Genomic DNA, 18276 nt, shown 5'->3' with positions numbered 1-18276 from the left:
CATCTACCCCAGAGTTCGTTGTACTATGACTTGTGTCTTTTGCAGTTCTTCTGGCTTTCCTGTATAAAAATAAATAGTAAAACTGTACACTGTAAAACATTGTATTCTGAATTTTTTTGGCCTCAAAAACCATTTGAACTCTGCATTTACCCATAAATACGGTACGGGAACATGCTTGGTAGTATTTGGCGGATATTGGATCTCAGCTGATTATACAACATGGCTGGCCCCAAATGTCAAATCTCTTCTGTCTCTCATTTCTGCACTATCCAGGAGAGCATCATATGTAACAGCCCAGTGACAGAGAGCGTAGGGGAAATGGTATTAGTATAATATTTGTATTATTTATTAACAGTTTCTTATATTGCGCTCAGATATTCCGCAGCGCTATACAGAGAATATTTGAACAATCACATCAGTCCCTGCCCCAGTGGAGCTGGGGCACATGTACAGGCACACAGACATTCTAGGGTTCATTTTGTTAGGAGCCAAATTAATCTACGATTAATCTTTTGGATTGTGGGAGGAAACGGGAGTACCCGGAGGAAACCCACGCAATTACAGGGAGAATATACAAACTCTGCACAGTTACGGCCATGGTGGGAATGGAACCCAAGATCTCAGTGCTGTGAGGCAGTAATGCTAACCATTACACCATGCCCAATAATATTCTATGGACCTCATTCTGGTCCACAGAGTAATCACCTCTGGTCAGCTGACGGCTCACGGCAGCCACGTCACTGCCTAATTTCCATGGGAACGCTCAGTGTTTTCATGAGAATACCCATGAAACGCTGGGCGTTCCCAGGGGCGCGTCCACCCACCCGCACTAGCGGGTGGAAACGAGACGGTTTGCCATGCCCGCTCACACCCGGCATCTGCACATGCGCATAAATGCGCATGCACAGACGCTAAACATCGCTCCCCTGTGCGAAAGCATGGGTGAGCGATGGGATTAGAACCAGGCCCTATATGTGTTGGCAGTGCTATGTGGGTGGGTGTGTTGGCATTAATATATACCAGCATGTGCATGTGTAGTAATGTGCCCCGGTGCTGGGACAGCATCCATGCTCCCAGCACCAGAGCACCAGTTTGTAATTGGGGCCTTTTTGCCTGCCAATGAAAGCCGCCGCTGCCGGCATTTGAACAATGGCGCCATTCGGGAGCCAATCATGGCTCCCGAATCGGCATCCAATCGGACCCGCCGTCCGTACTCGGACCCACCCCCGCCGCCTGACGGCGCCGGGAGGTGAAGGAGGAAGCGGAGCCCATGCCGGAGGAGCGCAGGAGCGCCCCGGCTGAAGACAGACGCCACTGGAGGAAGCAGAAGACAGCAGCGAGGAGAACAGCTCCGGCGGCCGCTGAAGAGGCCAGAAGACGCCGGGATCAAGAAAGAAGATCTCCGGCACCTTCTGCAAGAGGAGAAGAAGCAGCGCCGCCACTGGCCAGGACAGGCCAGCGGCAGAAGAAAGAAGATGGCGGCCGCCTATGGAGAGGCCAGCGGGGTTGGCAAGCAAAAGAGCGGCCTCTCCCCCTCTGTGGCCTATCCTAACAGCAAGTAGAGGCGGCTCTTGGGCCACCTACCCCCCCTCCACTGGACCACCGGGTGTTCGGGCACTAGGCTCGTGGGCATAGTCAGGCCCCCTTGGCCTGTGGGCATTATAGTCTGGCCCTCTCACCCGGGGGCATTTAATTGTTGGGCCCTCCTGGCCCTTTGATCATTTAGTTGGGCCCTCCTGGCCCAAGGACCCCACCGGTGGCCCCAATTAGGTCAGGCATTGGCCCGTGGCCCCCATAGCCGGGCACTAGGCCCAAGGACCCTATAGCTGGGCACTAGGCCCAGGGGCTAATTGAGTCAGGCCCCAGGCAGGCCTCTAGTCCTGTGCCCAGTCAGGCACTAGGCCTGTGGTCACAGACAGGCACTAGGCCTGAGCCACAATTAGGAGTGATTGAATTATAGATTCACTGGTGTAATTGTTTAGTCAGACTCTAGGCCTGCGCAATCGCTTCAGGCCTGTCAGCCACTCTAGGCCTGCGTCTTCACTCCCCTGAAGTGTCCTGCCTCTGGGAACAGTCGGATCAGCGGCAGCTCTTCCCGGGGTCAGGATTGAGTAGGGAAAAGCAAACGGTTGTTCCCTTCACATTACCACAAAAGGCTGTTCGTGAGTAGGGACGCTTCTAGGTAAGGGGAGGGTGATAAGTAAATTCCCACTGATTGTATTCTGTGTTGCTTAATGTTATTGTCTATGTGTTTTTGACTGTTTTGCATATTAGTTAATTGTTTGAGTGATTAGATACCTGCAGCTTCAATGTAATGTTGTGAAGGGAGCGTAGGTCAGTTAGCTCCGTGTTAGGGAAAGTTATAGGATAGAAAGGTTGTGTTTCACCTACAGGTGCTGGAGAGAGCCTGTCAAGGTGACAAGAGCCTGGGCGTGAGTAGTCTTTACATTTGTCTGTCTTCCCTTCCCTTACGTACCGGCTTAGGGACTGTACACGGACGTGGGAGTCCCCTATCTAATCACCTGGGTGCGCACACGCCTATAGGTGAAACTGGGTGGCTGAGGCTCCGACCAATGATGACCATTCAACCAGCCGGGGAAGGTCGCGGTCACCCATAATCCCCTCCACATTCAACTCCCTGTGAGTTGAATTGTGGAACCTTCTTAACCACCCTTTTGTTCCTGACAGTATGGCAAGGAATACCGGGAGAGGAATCCATCGTGTCCAGGTGCCGGAGTTTCCAGGACCAGGATTTGACACGGCCTGAAGGTGAGAGGGTGCGGCGCCAGGTAAGTGGTCCCGAGACACCTGCAGGGCAGCAGGCACCACACCGCACTGCCCCAGCACCCCTCTCACACATGTGCCAATCCCCCCCCCACAATAAAGTGATTTAACTCCCACTGGGCAACGATCATATAATCCCCCTTGACAATAAGCATGTAATCCCCCCGGGCAACAAGCATGGAACCACCTATGGCAACGAGCATGGAACCCCCTATGGCAATGAACATGTTTTCCCCCTTGGCAACAAGCATGTAATCCCCCTGGGCAACGAGCAGGGAACCGCTGGCAATGATGTTGTAGGTAAGCAGCATTTATGTGCCTAACAATATGATTCATTTTTTGCAAGGTTAGACCTTCCCTAAACTGTGCTAAGTGTAGCTTAAATCTCATCAAATGATTCTGTCATGACACAGTGGGACTGCAAATCTATAATAATGCTGCACTGTCCGTAATGTGTTTGGAGATGCGCAGTGGCAGTGTCTATTCTGCTACTTGCACACAAAGATGCACCACCCGTTGTGCCACTGAACATCTTGTTACTCATAATGTCTCCAGAACATAGGATCTTATTCAGGTCCATTCAGGTCACATGCATGTTCGTGCAGGGGAACGATGATGAGTGACTGCGCATGTGCTGTTATGTGCAAGTGGGCGCAACAAACTACTTATTTGCACCTATCAGTACGGGCGTGGGGCGGCAGCGAGGGGCTGTGCCCATGGGAATGCCCAGTGTTTAATGAGCGCTCCAATGGTGATTTCCCAATGACGCGAAAATGCTTATTAACCAGGTAGAACACAGGATGGAAGGCAACACGGGGTTAAAGCAGCAAGTACCTGTATGACTATAGTGTAACAGATCAGGTGATGTGCGCTATCTGGGTCACACCCTCCAATATACTCAGTGATGGCAGTAGAATGTACACAGGGGGCTGGTGTTGGTGATGCAGTGGTAATGGCAGCCTCTATGATGTGTCTGTACAAGGAGACATGTCTTTGTCTCATGAACAACGGAGATGAAAGCCATACAGACAAGTCTCACATGCACAGTATTGTATTGTGCCAGCATTTGCTGTGATATCAGAACACCTCCGTCACTATGCGATGGAATCCTGGGGACACTGCTGGAGAAGATAGCGCTGAAACACAAACCGCCTCTATTTCTAGGGTCGCCAGATACATATTGCTGCCATAAAATAACTGATGGCAGCTTATATTCAGGAAATAAATATTTACAAATTGGATGAATGGCTATGACTATATGTGCCTTATTCTGGTTCACTCGCAAAAAGAAATTCTCTCTCTATTGGACGAAACCATGCTACACTGCAGCTGATCCATACACAAACTGGTACAACAAGGATCGGCCATAATTATAAACACAGAATACAGATCATTTACAACGCTGCCGTATTCTCCGGATTCATATTTTCCGATGGTGAAAGGATTCGTATTTGGCTGCCAGCAGCAAAATACAGATGTGGCTGGAACATCGCACGGATCAGTCAGATCTGTGCTATGCTTCTCTGTGTAAAAATAAATAAATAAATAAAAATAATTTAAAAAAGGATGTGACGTCCCCTCTCCCAAGTATATCAATCCCTGGGTGCATCTCCTGGTCCGGTCCTGGTTCCCAAAGTACAGGGGACAAAAGGAGAAGGAGTCCCCCATATTTTAGAAACCAGTGCCGGGCTCAAACAGCCAGCGCTGTCATGTCACAGCCTGCCCTAAGCAGGGAACGCCACGCCGGCTTTCCCAGGGGAACACCCAGTGTTCCCATGGGGACGCCCATAAAATGCTGGATGTTCCCCCTTCAACCGCTGCCCTCTCTCCCCTACCTGTGCGAATGTCACATCATATTGACTGTGATACTCACCGAAGGCGTTCCACAGGGAGTCTGCACATGTCAAATATGTGCATGTGCAGACCCCCTAACATCGGAACGAAGCCTAATTAGGCCCCTTCTGAGCCATACTGAATCACCCCCATAGAGCCTGATTCAGACCAAGTCGCAATTGTCCCAAAATCTCAGATCCCGATTTTTGGACAAATGCGTATGCGCACACTCGCCAGTATGAAAACACAAACTGATCACTGAGCTCTGACGGGGTCGGCAACAAGACACAGGAGCAGGGGGTGTGGTATGTGAGTCCGACAGGTGGGATCCCGACAGTCATTATCCCGACGTCGGGATCTCGACTGCCCGGAGTCAGACAGCATGGCGAGTGCAAAAAAAAAGCCCCGCTGAGCTCGCCACGCTGCGGGCACGGTGGCTCGCTACGCGAGCCACCTATTCTATTCTCCCTCTATGGGGGTCATAGACGGGCGGGTGGGGATGGGCGGAGCAGGGGGCAGAGTAATGGGCCCTACACACGTAGTGACCCGCTGATCGATGCTAGCTTGCTCAGAACGCTCAGCATGATCATTCAGCACACAGCAATTTGCCAGCAATGTGTGCTGAGCGATCTGTCAGGGGTAGTGTTCTCTGGTGAGAACACTGTCTCCGACCGATTAATAACCTACATGCCGGTTATTGATCAGCGCCAGATTCAAACCCGCAGGGCCGCACATTTAGATCATACTTGGCTACTTTTCAAAACTAGATTCAGGGAGATTGTAGTTGGTAGTAGAATTTTGCACAGCGCTCCATTGAGGGGGCGTGTCATGCTCCACCCAAAGGGCGTTTCTAGTGCCATATATGGAGAGAGATTGTGAATGTGGCACCCAGAAGCGTGGGTGTGTATGCTACATTTGAGAGGGATCTTTTAAAATGACTTATTTCCAAATGTAGATGAGCGTCAAAGCAGTTAGTAAGAGCTACTATACTTGGTTAAGTGCTGCGAAATGGCGCTGATGATTCAATGTGAAAGTATCTATCTCTCATTCCTTTTTTACTAAAAAATGTAACAGTGTAATGTGGGCTAGGTGAAATGAGGGAGATTGGTAGACTAATGAGGGAGAAAGGGAGATTGCTGTTATTACAGGGAGTCTCCTGCAGAATGCAGGAGGGTAGGCAACTATGATTTAGATCGCTATGTAGACCACACACACACAGCGATATTCAGGCACTTTGTGAGCATCAGTGAAATTATGTAAAGCACTCAGAAAATGCCTGAATATCATTCCGTGTGTAGGGCCTATAACACTGCATGTCATTAACACAGATAAAGGACCTTATTCTGATCCATTGCGCATTTCTGCGCATGTGCTGGGTGCGTGCAGCCACTGCGAACGGAGGCGTGTGGCGGCCCATTAGCGTATGGGAACACCCAGCATTCCATGGGCATTCCAATGAGAATGCTGGGCATTCTCATGCTAATGGGCCAATGACGTGGTTGCTGGGGGCAGCCAGGTGACATCACCGGATGCCAGCTGCCTGCCCACTTCCCTCCCAATGTGCACGCAGATCTAAGGTTGCTCTGAGCAACCTTAGATATGCCCGCATGTTCCACATCATTCGATGGTCAGCGATTATTGAATGATGTGAGTGTTACCCCATAGGCTGCAAAAGGATGTTTATGTAAACATCCATTCGCAGCTAGTGTGAACGTAGGTGACTTGTGAATGGTGGGCCGGCGTACCACCAATCGCAAGGCGAGATCTGGTTGACTCAAGAGGATGCAAATTCGCGTTCGTGTGAATCAACCAGAATACCCTCCCCCCCCCCCAAAGAACAGACATGCCCAATCAGTTTCACCTTTTCAGAATTCAGCCTGTGTCTCCTAACAAGCACCAACATTTAACAATCAATTATGGACATTACTGGATATCATATTCATATTGTAAAATGGGACCATAACTGTGTGTCATAATATAAATAAGGGGTATAACGAAGTGACATATGAATTTGGGGCACATGTGATGCCTTTTGCTTTTCTTTTTTTAGATATCACTCATGTTTTCTGTTGATTTTAGGACACATGCAAAGTTATACCCCCTTTTAGACATTCCAAAATCCCAGGTTTTTGCACATGAACACGCATCTACCTGTATGTCTGAAAGGGTCAACCCAGGTGTTAAAACACGGGTCTCCGACCCTTGTTTTTAACCTGGGTTGCCAGGTGTTAAAACACGGGTCTCCGACCCTTGTTTTTATCCTGGGTTGAGGATCCAGGATTTACGACCCGGGTTGACCCTTTCAAACATACAGTTATACCCCGTTCTCACTGCCGAAAAAACCCGGGTATTTGCCAGGGCAAGCAGTAATTTCCCGTGTCCTGTCTCAGTGTGAAAGGGTCTTTGTGAAATTCCCGGGTGTTATGCCCTGGGAATTGGACACAGGTTTTTTGCAGGGTTTTTCCTGGGTAATACACGGGTGTATGGCAGTGTGAACAGCACAAACCCAGGTTTTTCTCACAAAATGCAAAAAAGCAAGTTCATTGGGGGATGTGATATGTGAAAGCCAGCCAATAAAAGCTGGTTTTTAAACAGCCAATCACAGCAATTTGTACAAATTTCCCAACACCCAATCAAATTCCACACACTTGTGACCATGGAAAGCAGTGTGAAAGGGGCAGACACGGGAAATTCCCGGGTCTGAGGTGACATTACTGCGATGTTCGGCTGCGCACATATTTGCCCATTATGATACCCATAACATAGCTAATTTTACTGCGTACATCTATGGAATGGCACTTTGCAGCCTTCACATATAATTGAATTGTACTGGGCGGCAGCGGTGAGGAGGGGAAGAGAAGGAGCAGGGGGAGGGCGCCAGGTCAGAGGCGACATATTCGGCTGCTGCGCCCATCGCATTAACCCCCAGCAATAGCTTCCGCTATTGTTACACCCCTGGAATCGAGTATGTTGTGCGAACCGGCGGATAATCTCTGCTATCGGCAACATTGTCTAATGTGTATCCAGCTAATGTGATGCAATACTGAAGCATGCATCACAAGCTATTCCTAGCAAGCCCCAAAACACAGCGGGTGACATTCTATGCTCTGCGATTTTCGTTATTTTGCGGTAATTAGACCACAAAATGGCGATATCGCATTTTCCCATTAAATCGTTGATTTAATGGGATGCGCATAGGGGCTGAAATCGCATATTTTGTGCGTTAAGGTCTGGTGAATAAAAATGCAAGATTAATTCGCATTTTTATCGCATCCAGATGTTTGCGCACAGAAAAGTATACAAGTCGCTTATTTAATGCTATGCGCATTTGCACATCGCATTTTTTAAGTGACTAATTTTCGCACTAATTTCAGACCTGGGTCTGTTAGGCGAATTAGCCAGAACCCTGCACAGATCGCAATGTTCCGTGCAGGGTTCTGCTGTAAAAAAAAAAACAAATGGTTAAATAAAAAAAAAAACGAGCGCGGGGTCCCCCGCCCGAGTCTAACCAGCCCCGGGCTCACTGAGCCGGTGCTGGTGACATAAAATCAGGGTCCCCGACAAATAGGGGTCCCCTTGATTTTATGAAACCAGCACCGGGCTCAAGGTCCGGCGCTGGTTCCCAAAATACGGGGGACAAAGTGACTAGGGGTCCCCCGTATTTTAAGAACCAGCACCGGACACAACCAGCCAGCAGGGTAATGCCACAGCCGGGGGGAGACTTTTTATACAAGTCCCCCCGGCCAAAGCATTAACCCCTGGCTGGTCAGCATGGGCAGGGGTCCTGGGGAAGTGGGGACCAGTGTTCCCTCTAAGCTGTGCGCGGGTGCACCTGCTCCCCGGCGGCGACCTCCGGTGACAGCGCTGCTCCCGACTGGTACCCGGCTTAAAGGAGTTTGTCCGGCGCTGAGATGTTTCCTCCTCGCCGTCTCTGAACAGAATGATTTCTCGGCCAATCAGGAGCCGAGAAAGTCGGCTCCTGATTGGCCAGAAATCATTCTGAATATAGACGCCGAGGGAGTAACATCTCAGCGCATCCAGAGGATTCTGTTCAGAGACGGCGAGGAGGCAACATCTCAGCGCCGGACAAAGTCCTTTAAGCCGGGTACCAGTCGGGAGCAGCGCTGTCACCGGAGGTCGCCGCCGGGGAGCAGGTGAGTTGGATTTCCCTCCTTAGGTACCCCTCTGGACTACCACGGATCCCGGACCCCGGATTCTTCACGCCAGGAGCCCCGGAACCCCAGGACCAAGGCCCCGGAACCGGACTCTTCTGCCCTGGAGCCCCGGAGGAAGAATCCAGGATCCAGGGACCGACCTACGGGCTCAAGGTAGGTAAGTATCAGTGTGTGTGTTCAGAAAGCAAAGATAAATATACACTTCGGCGCTACTCAGCAGAATTTTTAACAGTATGCTTTGTCTTGCTGGACTTTATTCCTCCTGGTTTTCCTATTTTATGCAACGTCTTAAGGGCACCTACTGACCTTAATAAAGGTCCCTATGTGCCCGTAGAGGTTTCTTTTGTCCTTGTCAGGAAACACTGGTACTCTCAGCAAGATAGCAAAGGATTACTGACCTTATGCAAAGGCCCTTATGTTTGCACTCCTATGCACTTTATTCATAAGATTTATATGGGTTTTCATACTTTTTTATATATATATTCATATATTTTTATATTTTTGTATTTTCTCTATGAATTTTGTATGCTTCCTACCACTCCACAATTTTTTAACCAGTTTTTATATATCATAAGAATTTTTAACACCCTATTCCCATATATTTCTATCGATATTTTTAGTAATGGCTGCATAATGTTAATTTTTTCGTTTGACAAATAGGATAACCAGATGCACAATACTAATTTTCCTTTTTATATGTTGTTTGTATGATATGTGGACCCCGAGGAGTTAATCTCCAATATGGTGGAGAAAATAAACTGTGAATACACACCAAGCGCTAACAAACCACAGACAAAATGGCGCCCGCAGCTTTGGAACGCAAAGTCAGGAAGTATGCGTTCCAACGACGGAGGAGATCCGAAAACGGAAGTGCAATGACGCACTTCCGCTAAAACGAGTCCCCGCGAACAGCTGATCGGCATAACGGAAGAAGAGGATAAATAGAAAACCGGGATCACCGGACTGTAATGCATATGAATATGGTTCTCCGATTTACGACACAGCGTATATCTCTCCCCTACATGTATGACTATAGCGGTATATATGTTTAGTGGATAGAGAGGTTATTTGAGAATGTATTAGATAGGTACATAGGTGAATACCGGAAAGGGAATCATTGTTCCAGGCCGGGTTTTTTAGATGTCTATATTGTGTTTTATTGCTTAGAGGGTATAAATACCCTGATGTTACAACACTCCTCACACCTTGAAAAAGGGCTTACCCTAGAGCCCGAAACGCGTTGGTGAGGACTGGACCCACAGCATAGGTGAGACCCTTTACCACTTTTTCCATCTGGTAGTACTCCTCCTAGTATCCGGATACAGGGAGTGAGTTGCTTTTGGGCTCACCTGAGACTGTGTGTATTTTAATTGGATTTTTTTGTATGTTTTTTTATTGTATACGTCCTGGAATAAAATATCTTTTTGCTACGGCTATATCCGAGCCTTATTACAAGGGGATTACTGGACGTGGACATACTAAAAGATACCTTTCCATGAACATAGGGCCTCATTTTGAGGTGAGTGTGTTTCCTATGATTACATGCGGAGTGAAGTTGATGCGAACTTGTCGTTGTTGAAAGAACAATAGGACAAAGATACCTTTATATGAACATAGGGCCTTTGCATAAGGTCAGTAATCCTTTGCTATCTTGCTGAGAGTACCAGTGTTTCCTGACAAGGACAAAAGAAACCTCTACGGGCACATAGGGACCTTTATTAAGGTCAGTAGGTGCCCTTAAGACGTTGCATAAAATAGGAAAACCAGGAGGAATAAAGTCCAGCAAGACAAAGCATACTGTTAAAAATTCTGCTGAGTAGCGCCGAAGTGTATATTTATCTTTGCTTTCTGAACGTGTACCCAAGGGGAGCTAGTGCCCCACAAATATACCCACGGCTGCAACTCTTGGCGCCGCCAACCTCTCTATACCTTTCTATCATCAGTGTGTGTGTGTTTTGTGTGTATTAAAGTTTTATTTTACAGGGTGTCAGTGTGATTTTGTGCACTATTTTTTACACTGCAGAACTACAAGTGCCAGCGGGCACTTTAATGCCCCGCATGCTGGGACTTGTGGTTCCCCAAGTCCCAGCATGCGGGGTAGGCTTGCTGGGACTCAAAGTTCGCCAGTGTAAAACAATAGTTATCATTCTTTTTTTTACACAAAGCATCAGCTCCATGCCCACAGCCCAGGGGCATGGAGGACAGCCCCGGACTATCAGCATGGGCTGGTAAGTCCTGGAGGGGGGGACCCCTTCATTGGGGGGTCCCCACTTCCCCAGGACCCCTGCCCATGCTGACCAGCCAGGGGGTTAATGCTTTGGCCGGGGGGACTTGTATAAAAAGTCTCCCCCCGGCTGTGGCATTACCCTGCTGGCTGGTTGTGTCCGGTGCTGGTTCTTAAAATACGGGGGACCCCTAGTCACTTTGTCCCCCGTATTTTGGGAACCAGCGCCGGACCTTGAGTCTGGTGCTGGTTTCATAAAATCAAGGGGACCCCTATTTGTCGGGGACCCTGATTTTATGTTACCAGCACCGGCTCAGTGAGCCCGGGGCTGGTTACACTCGGGCGGGGGACCCCGCGCTCGTTTTTTTTTTTTATTTAACCATTTGTTTTATTTTTTTACAGCAGAACCCTGCACGGAACATTGCGATCTGTGCAGGGTTCTGGCTAATTCGCCTAACAGACCCAGGTCTGAAATTAGTGCGAAAATTAGTCACTTAAATAATGCGATGTGCAAATGCGCATAGCATTAAATAAGCGACTTGTATACTTTTCTGTGCGCAAACATCTGGATGCGATAAAAATGCGAATTAATCTCGCATTTTTATTCACCAGACCTTAACGCACAAAATATGCGATTTCAGCCCCTATGCGCATCCCATTAAATCAACGATTTAATGGGAAAATGCGATATAGCCATTTTGTGGTCTAATTACCGCAAAATAACGATAATCGCACAGCATAGAATGTCACCCCTCATCTCTATGACAAGAATATACTCTGAGGGTTAATACATTAAAAAAGTGATCATAATATATAGAAAACATTACAGAACATGAACAAAAGTATAAACATAATATTGATATAACATTCAAAAAAGAAGAATAAATATAGCACTGGTATCCACAACTTTAATAATCCCCATTGAGAATGTCAGTGTTGTGGTAATGCAAAGAATGTTATCTGTTTTATGGCTGGCTGTGTTCTCCGGTAATTGAATGTTGTGCAATAAAGATAATCAGTAAATCGTTACAATCTTTCAATAGTGTCACCTAATTTCTTAAAATGTATACAAAGAGGATTTGGATACTAATTGTGCAGACCTAGTCTATACACTGCCGTAATGCACTAAAACCAAAATGGACGATTAACCCTTGCTATGCTGTACAGAAAAACTTTTATTGGGAAGCAGGAATTTTATTATACAGACCTGGTCTATCCATGACCATTCTATACTTAATTGGTGTACTAACTAAAGATGGCCGATTAACCCTTGTTGTGCTGTAAAGAATTTTACTGTGTAACAGGGCAGATATTAAACGAAACATCAAAAGGAAGGAGTTCAAGCTTAATAAATGACAATATTTATAGAATTAATTAGGTACAGCTCCTGGTGGCTGGATTAGTCAATTTAATCTAGATTATACAGGACAATCGAGGTTTTATTTATTTAAGAAGAGAAACCATAACGACCTGACTATGCTGTGACCTTACTACACATAACAAAAAGGTGTGGTGCTTAGGATGGACATTTCAATTTTACTTTTGTGGCTAGAACAATTATTTATTTTAAATAGAAACTGTACGGTGTAAGGTGCAGTGTACGTAGGCTGGGTACAATGACATAGGAGCAGCTCATTGTACGTATGTGTGAGACAGTAGAGTAAGACACAGCAGGGAGGAGAAGGAGGAGGGAAGGAGAGAACAGCCCAGCAACTTGCGGAGCTTGGCAGCAATGAGGCTCAGGAGCCAGAGAGGAGATGCGGGGCACCGGTCTGATCACCACAGGTTTCCCCTGGTGAGTCAGGCTGCTGTATAACAGAGTTATACTTACTGCAGCTTCCGCTCCTGATACTCGTGCTCCTCGCTCACATTCCACAGTCCGCTGCCGCTTCCAAGCTCCCGCCCATTCTCCTGCTGCAGCACCACGGCCAGTGCTACCCACACAGCCCCGCGGTGGCCGTCATAATGACGTCACAACCCCACGCATTCAGGCCCCGCCCCCGCAACATCGCGTTCGCGCACTCAGGTTTTTTGGTACTTGTGGAGTATCACGGCTCCCCCGATGGGCATCGCATGCTAAAAAATCGCATCGCATGCGATGCGATCACATGCGATGCGATCACATGCGTTTCTGCACTGAAATGCATTCAAATGCATTGAAATGTGCAGCAAACATGTTAAATGCCCCCAAATGTCATTTTTTAGAGTGTACCACCCCCACTATCAACGCGAACCCGAAGCGTGGCGAGCATAGCGAGCCCGCGAGGGGTGGCGGTACGCGTCCTACGACCTTTTCATACCCCCACTATCCACGTCGGCGTGGAGTTGAGAATAGAATAGTGTGGCGAGCGCAGCGAGCCACCGAGCCCGAAGCGTGGCGAGTGCAGCGAGCCCCGCGAGGGGACGCGGATACCTTCACAGGTATCCGCGTCCCCTCGCGGGCTTCACAGGTGTCCGCGTCCCCTCGCCACGCTTCGGGCTCGGTGGCTCGCCACACTATTCTATTCTCAACTCCACGCCGACGTGGATAGTGGGGGTATGAAAAGGTCGTAGGACGCGTACCGCCGCCCCTCGCGGGCTCGCTATGCCCGCCGCGCTTCAGGTTTGTGTTGATAGTGGGGGTGGGACACTCCAAAAAATGACATTTGGGGGCATTTAACATGTTTGCTGCACATTTCTATGCATTTGGATGCATTTCAGTGCAAAAACGCATGCAATCGCATCGCATGCGATTTGATTGCATGCGATGCGATTGTTTGCGATTTTTGCTAAAAATAGCTCAAAAACTGTAAAAATCGCATCCCATCGCATGCCATCTCATGCCACTACATTTGGCATGCGATGGCATGCGATGGGAGCCGTGATACTGCACAAGTACCGGGTTTTTTTTTGCCAAGGGGACAAAAAACCGGGAGGAACCAAGGGATTTGCGGGGGGCGGGAGAAGGATTGAAAAAGCGGGAGACTCCCGCTAAATGCAGGAGGGTAGGCAAGTATGTGTTGGGCCAGGCAAAATACACTTGGGTCATCTGTAAGTGGCCCCCCTCTGATGATTTTAGGTGTCAAATGTGTGTCCCAATACTCATTAACCCTCGCAAGAGGGATTTTTCTGAATAAGAAGCTGGAGCTTGAATAAGAAGTGAATAAGAAGCCAACTTCAGCCTCGTCAACTTAAATCTGTGTGGGAAGGGGGATATATAGCCTTTGAGTAAAAAGAAATATAAAAATATATGATACAGCCAGTACAGGCTATGGCGAGGGAGCCAGTGACAGGGACTATAGAGAGGTAGGGCAGGGGGAGCAGAGGCAGTCCTGCAGCGATGCATAACCCACAGCAGAGAGTGCCGGCACCGGGAAGGGTCATCCCTGGAGAGGACAAGGGCCTGTGCAGTGCTGTGAGCTGCTGACCTGTAAGGAGCGGAGGCTGCGCAGCTGTGTGACCAGGAATGGCGCCAGGAGAGCCAGGCTCCTCCAAGTCCCCTACTGCTGCCGGCCAGCCGCCAGAGGGAAGGGAACCGCGCTGCCCCCACTAGCTGCCAACCACAGGAGGAGCCCCAAACCCGGAGAGAACAGAATGATGTTGTGTGCTGCCGAGGTGTCCTACATACTAGTGCCTGCCCGTGGAGGAGCTGAGAGATTAAAGACTAGAACCTCAAGGAAGAAGGTGCTGAGGGGGTAAATTACCTAGGAGCACACCCAGCCGGAGGAATCCCCCGGGGTTGCTTGCTCCGAAGAAGATAGAGGACGCAGCAAGTGGAGACCAAGGCGAGCAGGCACCGCGGAGGACACCCTCTCTTGAGGAACCAGAAGTGTGGAGGACACGCAAAGGACCCCTAGCTGGAGAGACCTGTGGAAGCCCCCTCAGTGGTGCGGAGCTGCCCTGTGAGATGCCTGCCCGAAAGTGAGCTTTGAACACGATGCAACATCAAGGACAAGAGCCGCTCAGAGGACAGGGGACAGCCCAGCGGAGGAGAGGACAGAGGAAGATCCCCAGCCTGATAGGAGCCGGGGGTGGACGCAGAGGCCGACCCAGAACAGCACGACAGGCGGAGCCGAGGACGACCCAGCACCTCCTGCTGCAGGTCAGGAGCCGAAGACACAACTAGCAGAGAAGTAACTGTCACTGATTTACAGAAGAGGAACTATCTGGGATAATTAAAAAGTTCTGTAACACAATGCAGTAATTGTAATTGAAGGGGATCTATACCTACCTAGCAGAGGAGCAGCCACAGTCATTACACCGCACTTGCAAACTTCATGTTACAGTGGTTTGGTGCGATGCGCAGCATCCCGGGTGTGCTGTGGTGCGAGTCCAAAAGGAGTTGTGGGTGAGACAGAGAAGCGCTACAGGTGGCGGGGAGTACCACCTTATCCCGGGTGCTTGTGCCCCTCCTTCCTGATATTGCCACATAGTCCTTACGCTGCCATCTCTGCCCATGGCATTCCTCCGCCCCACGAGGCTGCCCCATAGAATTCCACTGCCCATAGTATTCCTTCCCTTCCTCCGCCCCTAGCATTATGCTGCCCACTCTGCCCCCTAGCATTCCACTGCCCACACTTAGGTCGACAGTCATTAGGTCAATACCGTTGGGTCGACAGGTAGCAAGGTCGACATGTGTGAAGGTCAACAGGTGTCTAGGTCGACATGGGACAAGGTCGGCATGGGTTTTGGTCGACAAATGCATTAGGTATACATGGGTTAGGTCGACAGTTCGACATGGGTTTTTTTTCACTTTTTTTTTACCCAAATGTCGAACCAGTCGACATGGACGCAGTTGGAAGTCAACTGCAGCCCCTCGCATCACTTGCTTCGGGCACGGTGCCTCGCTGCGCTCGGCACACTATTTTACTCTCCCACCATGCCCTAGTGGATGGTAGGGCATGAAATGCCACCTGTCGGCACAAAAAACAGTGTAAAAACCCATATCGACCTAACCCATGTCGACCTAGACACCTGTCGACCTTCATCCATGTTGACCTTGCTGCCTGTCGACCCAACAGTGTTGACCTAATGACTGTCGACTTAACTGTGGTCGATAATACGACCGTATCCCGAGTTCATCACGGGTGGAGGGTAAGTGTTAAATGTACTCTATGATATATATATATATGTAGTTTTGTATTTGTTATTTGATCCTGAAGACGGGGGCTGCGACCCCCCATCTCCTATGGATTAAAATTTGTCCTACCTTTTCTACAAACAATACAGTCTCTGAATGCCGCTTTCTTCGTTCATCTCTCTCTCTCTCTCAGAAAGAATAAGCAGCACTCACCAGTCTGTAGTTGAATGGAGGTACAACCTCCATTGGCAGACCTCTCCCACTGCCCACTCTGCCCATAGTATTCCTTCCCTTCCTCCGCCCCTAGCATCAAGCTCAGTGTTGCCGACCCTCCCGGAATTCCCGGGAGTCTCCCGAAAATCGGGTCCCCTTCCCGGCCCCCCCGGAAGGGTCGGAAACCCTCCCGGAATCTGTGGGACCCCCCTGAGCCCCCCGAATCGCGGCATGTAAATGCCGCAATCCGCGGGTCTAAGAGGAGGGGGCGGAGCTAAAATGGCACAATCGCGTCATTTTAGCCCCGCCCCCTCCATGGATATCAGTCATTTCTACTACTGTATTTCTCGTAATGGGGGCGGGGCTTAATGACATCACCGTCAAGCCCCGCCCCCCGATTGGGTAAGGAAAGTCTCCTCTCCGGGCTTCTCCCAGAGAGGAGCATTAAAAAGTCAGCAACCCTGATTAAGCTGCCCACTCTGCCCCCTAGCATTCCACTGCCCTCTCTGCCCCTAGCATTCTGCTGCTCACTCTGCCCCATGGCATTCCGCTGCCCATTCTGCCCCATAGCATTCCGCTGCCCACTCTGCCCCATGGCATTCCGCTGCCTACTCTGCCCTGTAGATATTCCGCTACCTGCTCTGCCCAATAGCATTCCTCCGCCCCATAGCATTCTGCTGCCCATTCTGCCCCATAGCATTCCTCCACACCATAGAAGTCCACTGCCCACTCTGTCCAATAGTATTCCACTGCCCACTCTGCCGCATAGCTTTAATCCACCCCATAGCATTCGACTGCCCACTCTGCCCCATAGCATTCAGCTGCCCAGTCTGCCCCATACTATTCGACTGCCCACTCTGCCCTATAGCATTGTCAACATCAAGGACACATCAAGACACATTAAGACACATTGGGCGGTATTCAATGAGAATACCTGCGAGGTGCAGCGAATCCTTTTTAGGATTCGCTGCACATTCGCCACGTTCCGGAGCCGGCGGGCTCCGGTATTCAACGTGTCAGGGGCTCGCTGCCCCTGACTGGCGAATATGAGCTCCTGCGGCGATTGCCGCAGGGAGCCTGAGGACGGTGGCAGGCAAAGAGATGGAAGTCTCTCTGCCTGCCCCAGAACTTTGTGGGGGGTAGGTGGGCTCCCCGGGTGCCAGGCAGCACAGGCTGCCCCCCGGGGGTGCCAGCAGGGGACCGTATATTCACTATACCCGCTATATACTGCGGTGCCGGGCTTCCCCGATATTCATGTTCAAACCAGCGTTGCGCCAGGCAAAATACACTTGGACCATATGCTAGTGTCACCCGTCTCTTGATTTCAGGTGGCAAATTTGTGGCCTAGGACTTGTTAACCCTTGCAAAACTACAGCTGCTTATTCAAAATGAGACATGTCTCATATCTATGTGCCCATTTTGCCCATGTACTTCATGCCCAAGTCAGCGTTGGGCCAGACCAAAAACACTTGGGTCATCTGTAGGTCACACCCCTCTGTTGACACCCCTGCCACCGAATCCTGTCGGTAACATGTGAGGGGATGTACGCGAACGTTTCCCCTCACATGCGGCCATCAAATGATTTCTCTCCTCTTAAGAAATAAACTGAGTTTCTTTTCCGTCAGAGTCCACCAAAGAGGGGGTGGGCGCTGACATCATGTGGCGTCAGCCGCCGGCCATCGACCCACCTGCGTTCCAAGGGAATGGGCAGCGTTTTCATGGGGACGCTTATAAAATGCTCCGGCCTTTTCCTGTACCCTCCCCTACCCGTGCAAGCACCTCACCTTTGACAGGTGTCGAAAGCGTTCGCACAGCGGCCCTGCACATGTGTATAATTGGACATAAGCATCCTCAGAGCAGCACCATCGGTCCCCGGCGCGTATACACTGGGGGCGATCACTCCTGAATCACCCCCTCAGATCGATACGAGCGATCCACTATCAGCCTCCAACTGCGCTGTTTTAGGACTTCATGACAATAAACTTCCT

At 49.6% G+C, this 18276-nt stretch overlaps 1 long non-coding RNA gene across 1 annotated transcript in view; it reads right to left on the bottom strand.

Annotated features, from left to right (window-relative positions):
- The window catches only part of LOC146054529 (uncharacterized), a 128358-nt gene extending 113807 nt beyond the window's left edge, over positions 1-14551 (bottom strand). The window contains exon 1 of the long non-coding RNA XR_014468221.1: positions 14424-14551. This is a non-coding gene — a long non-coding RNA (uncharacterized LOC146054529). The remainder of the gene's footprint in view (positions 1-14423) is intronic.
- Positions 14552-18276: the final 3725 nt, after the last annotated feature.

This window comes from Crinia signifera, unplaced genomic scaffold (genome assembly GCF_055691185.1).
Source record: "Crinia signifera unplaced genomic scaffold, ASM5569118v1 HAP2_SCAFFOLD_249, whole genome shotgun sequence".
Taxonomy (NCBI): Eukaryota; Metazoa; Chordata; class Amphibia; order Anura; family Myobatrachidae; genus Crinia; species Crinia signifera.
Note: the sequence above shows the minus strand (reverse complement) of the source record. Positions and strands in the feature narration are given on the sequence as shown.